Source organism: Leuciscus leuciscus (assembly GCF_965113295.1).
Source record: "Leuciscus leuciscus genome assembly, chromosome: 25".
In the NCBI taxonomy this organism is placed as follows: domain Eukaryota; kingdom Metazoa; phylum Chordata; class Actinopteri; order Cypriniformes; family Leuciscidae; genus Leuciscus; species Leuciscus leuciscus.
The window spans coordinates 426,641-431,975 of NC_138724.1; the positions used below are offsets into that span (position 1 = coordinate 426,641).

The 5,335-nt window shown below is 39.8% G+C and overlaps 1 long non-coding RNA gene across 1 annotated transcript; it reads right to left on the minus strand.

Annotated features, from left to right (window-relative positions):
• Nucleotides 1-2,904: 2,904 nt before the first annotated feature.
• Nucleotides 2,905-5,102, minus strand: LOC309491331. The gene is made up of 2 exons (XR_014203034.1): nt 3,286-5,102; nt 2,905-3,124 (listed from the first exon to the last, which is right to left on the minus strand). It is a non-coding gene; the product is annotated as an uncharacterized lncRNA (long non-coding RNA).
• Between the last annotated feature and the right edge of the window lie 233 nt (nt 5,103-5,335).

The following is a 5,335-nucleotide window of genomic DNA, read 5'->3' on the forward strand; positions in this document are numbered from 1 at the left end:
CCACAACAATGTAATTCTCCTTGAATTCCTGCTTACAAATGCAGGGCCGCGTGTACAGCAATCACTCATGTGTGGTGCTTCTCCAGCACAAAACACATTCGAAGGTATAGTTAACTGGGCAACAAGAATTGAGTCACGGAAACAAATGCATGATGAGGTAGCTGTGTTAGAATGTCATGAAGATCCTCCATCTGCAGGAGAATTCAGAAAGCCACACTGTGGCAAACTGAACAGATTCTGTAATTCCTGTCACAAAACAGGCCATACAGAGGAAAAGTGTTGGTCACTGGGCAGAGGCAGACCTCCACCCTATTTCATAAAACGCAGACAATCACAATCTAATGACAAAAACCAGCACTCTGCAAGTAACCAAAGCTCAAATGCATCTAAAACTCTTACTGACCTAACAACTTTGGATGCTCAAGGCCTTCAGCTATTAGCGTCATTTGCTAGTCGGGTAGCAGCCCAATAGCAAATAGCTTAATAGTTTAACATCTAAATTCTGCATGTTCAAATTTGAAATTGTTCTTAACACATCGTGCACTACACATCGTGCACATAGAACACAATTTGGTTGTTTGTGCTACAACATGCACATAGGCTAATTTAAAGTTTATTCTTTAAACACAGGATTACTTTACTGTAAGTGTAGTTGAAACACTTAGGCAAAGGTGATATAGATGTTGTATTCTATTGTTTTGCTGTGGGTGTATTTGGAACACTTAGGTAAAAGGGTTGTAGATGTTGTATTCTAGGCCATGTGTCCTGTGTTAACTGAAGTGAACGCGTGTGTCTGTGCTGAATTTGATGGCTATAATGTGATTCACAATGAATTTGAAAATCAGAAACAGCGAACGCATCTAATTTAATCCTGAAACAAAAAACCTTTTCATATTTAAGGCTTCAGAGAGCGAAATATTGTTATGTTTGAATGTATTCTGAATTACTCTGAGATTTGTTTTTTCCAAAATAGATTAACGGATTCGTATGTTTCCACAAGATTGTGTCAGAGATTGGCGACGGGACGGCTAATAGCTGATATCAGGAAGTGTGCGGGCGACTTGGATGAGAGGATGGGTTAGTCCGACTAGGATCAGCTTTACGCTGGTTGATTAACCTAGCTTGGACGCTTCCGATGACTTCTGTTCTAATTTAATAGTTTTGGAAAACGGTTGAATTGAGTTCCTGAAGGGCATCCAAGAGGGCTACTGAATATATCTTTGATTGTTGCGCGTTGGGATTACGGCAACGTCCTAGATATTTAGCCATTGCCTCAGCTTCTGATCTTCGGGACTGACCACTTGTGTCGTGCATCCTTAGGAGAAGGACTGCAAAGCGATATAGTTTCCTTATCTATAAACGGAAAAATATAAAGTAAGAGTAAATAGAAGAATCAAACGTTATAATGGCCATTTAAAAAGACTAAATGAGAAGAAAAGGTATTTGAAACCTAGCAAAGGGAAAAAGAAAAACAGCGAATGTACATCTTATCAGCCCTGAGCCAAAAGGCCTTTTAATATTCAAATGTATTGACATGAGAACAAGTAGAGATTTGACCATGCGTTAAGTTGGTCCAGAGACCGAAAACAATATAATTTGACTTGTATTGTTAAAGAATATAATTATATTATAACTGGAATTATAATAAACATTATATTACACTCGCCGAGCAGGACAATAATTGGAGAAGTGTGACTTTCATCATTAAAATTGAATTTCTGAAACAGAATTTCATTTGTGTGCTACCCAGTGCCAAAAAGAGGCGGAGTATGCCTTTATTTTTCACCGTTAGAAAACACGGCTAGGAGTGTGGCACAGGTAATAGCACGCTAAATAATCCTTGACTGGGGTGCACACACTGAATTGAATCTGATAAGATAAGTACATTTACGAGGAGGGTGTGAAATGCTAAACAGCAGACAGAAGTACCACAGTTTTTTGCAGGTCAAAAAATATCTGCACAAATTAAAATGTGTGAATGCATTGCACATGCAGCAGACTGAAGGCTGAACTGAAAAAGCAGCTTCAGGTGTCACAACACACTGAGACAACAGCAACAATTCAGACGTGGTCAATGAAACTCGGTTTCATGTGACATCTGGAATTAAAATTGCTAATAAGTAAAAGAATTCTACACATCTGAATTTAATGCTTTTGAAATATTGGAATTATCTGTGGTTCGCTCTCCTCTGTTTTCTGTCTCAGGCTTAGGCTACTTCTGCAAAATGGTGGAGCCCACCTGGAGCAAACCCAGGACAGCGGAATTGTTCGAACATAACCTGAGACTCGGGAGATGGGTGAAAAGACATTATAAAAGGCCTTTTCACACGTCACACTATCACATTACTGCATAAATATGGCCTCCCAGTTTAGAACTGGATTGAAATTTGCAACACAATTGTTATAGATTAGATTCCACCCATCTCCTAGACATGAACACTGAACACACCCCTCCATCACTATACCCTCACAGCAACATCACCTGGGGTAGATGGTCTATCCAGGCTGAACACTACACATCAGACGAAGATGTGTCATCTTCACACTAACAGATCCAGATAGCTTCACACACACAGGGTGGAGCTGACCTCATGATCATGGTCTAACAGAGACACAGAGAATAGCATACGCTATTCACAACAAACTGCTAACTAATGTAACACACATGAACAACTGAATGGCTGCAGTCACAAATCAAGACAAATTCTAAGGCAGACCTGCCATTAAATTTCAAACTCTATGATTGTTGGTGGGAGTTGGAAGATCAGAGGGCCCCTGATTTCTCAACTTACCACTAATAACAGAAACATAATTAAAATGGATAAATCTGAAGTGAGACCAATTCAATCAAGTACAAACATTTACAATTCAACTCTGTCATCGACTGTGACTTAGCCAGATCAATACACACACTCTCAAACACACTCTCTCTCACACACACACACACACACACACACACACACACACACACACACACACACACACACACACACACACACACACACACACACACACACACACACACACTCACAGACAAAAACACACTCTGACATTCAAAAAAATTCTCACACAAACACAAAACCATTGATTGGTTTACACCGACCTCTTGCTGCATTTCTGAAACCTATTTTGATTTTAATTTTCTGAAACTTATTTTGATTTCTGCATTTTTCCTTTGAGTAATTCAGAAAAACATTTCTGAAACTTATTTTGATTTTAATTTCTGAAACTTATTTAGATTTCTGCATTTTTCCTTTGAGTAATTCAGAAAAACATTTCTGAAACTTATTTTGATTTTAATTTCTGAAACTTATTTTGATTTTAATTTCTGAAACTTATTTTGATTTCCTTTGAGTAATTCAGAAAAACATTTCTGAAACTTATCTGCATATTTGTATATTGTCCATTTTACTTGCAACAATGTATTTGGACATCAATTCAATTGAATCTCTATGTTTGGTTACACCAAAATAGCACTGGTTGTTTTGTTAGAATGCCATTTATTTAAATGTTTCTAGAAACAGGGTAAGAGCTTGTAAGATCTTCCTTTGTCCTTCCTTGACCCTCTATAGGAGTACTGTTGACGTGGTAATTAAAAATCAGGTAATTAATGAGACCAAACGTACCACTCACAATTGCTGACATGAACATGGTATTTTACATTGAACATGACATGATTTTTCCTTATTGCATTATGCGTTCCTATGCATTTCCTTACGACTGTAAGTTCATATGTGCTCAATCGTGAAGCGGACATTTAAGATGCTTTTCAGGTGTCTCACACAAAGCCGTGTGGACCAAAGGAGAACCCCTTCATCCACTGAGGTCTGCCCAGACCACCGTACCGCTGGAGGTGACAGGATTGGTCAAGAAGGGTCAGATCATCATCGTGGAGAAGGTGCCAGGGAAGCGGAAGTTTCTCCATGAAGGAATGACACGTCAACTGAACAAGTCACAAAAGGTCCAGATTGACTCTATGAACTTTGCTCACGTCACAGGATTACAGGAAGAGAACCTGAACGCATTCATCCACACGCTGGACTCAAGCTATACACCTGGTGGGAACAGGTGTTCTGCAGGTGAACACCGCCCACTGAGCTTCTACAGATGCCAACATTGCAAAGACAATTTTTGTGCTACATCTTCAAGGATTATAACAAACGTCTTACTGTGACCCCGTAAGTGTTCATCGGAATGTGACCCACGGGATCAAGGAGGGAAACTGTAAGACTGAAAATACTGGTTGAGGCCTGATTTATGGGACAAAAGGGCCCGGCTGGCTAATTAACATTGGAACTCTCAGAAGCACATGAACTAACAACAAAGAACCCACACAAGAGCATGGTTTAATGCGAATGTTTATCATTGACTGTTATGCTTTTGGTGTCATTTGAAATGTCTCAAAGTGAGTGGTACAGATATCTCATATCCAGATAGATAAAATAAAAGGAAATAAGGTTTATAGAAGTTCATAGGGAACTGGTTTAGAGATAATGCCAGATAAGGCAACCCCCCTTCTGTGGGATAGAAGCCATTTGAGGGTGGTCTCACCCCATCCCCCTTGTCACCTGGACAGAGGATAAAGGAAGGTGTTCTGGCTCTCTCTGTCTCTTCTTCTTGGCTGGACGTGGAATTGAATAGGTGGTTTCTCTCTCTCTCTCTCTCTCTCTCTCTCTCTCTCTCTCTCTCTCTCTCTCTCTCTCTCTCTCCCTCTCTCTCTCTCTTTCCCTTTCTCTCTCTCTATCTCAGGTACAAGCTGGGTAAGATTCTTTGGTGTAACCAATGTATAACCATGTTCTAGATTGTGGAATTGATCTCTGATATCTGAAATATTAAATTGCTACAATGTGATTATTCCAACTGGGTTTGACATTGTTTATTTAATGGTTAAAAGGAATAGTCAAACATTCGCTCACTTTTAGTGAGGCACAGATATTATAAAAACCTTTCATTTATGGAGTCAGATGAATTAACGAGTGAGTACATGATTAATGTATTGCAAATTTAACCAACCAATACTCCGCATGAGAAAAGGACAGGAACACGTGACAACCTTCCCCGTGTATTGGCGAACCGGCAGATTGGGCCAATATAGCGGGCCTTACACTAGGGAGCTCAGAGTGGTTGCTAGGGTGCTGTAACTGGTTGCTAGGGTGTGGCTATGAAGATTTTAGGCCATTACTTATTGGCTGCTTGATAATATAAATCCTCTGAGGGAGAGAGAGAGGGAGAGAAACGCAGGGGTGTCAGGCCCTTTGGAGTGGTGTGTGTGAAAACGGCAGTTGGGATTCAAATGTTTTTAGAACTCCCCATGTTAAGTCAATGGGACTTTTTT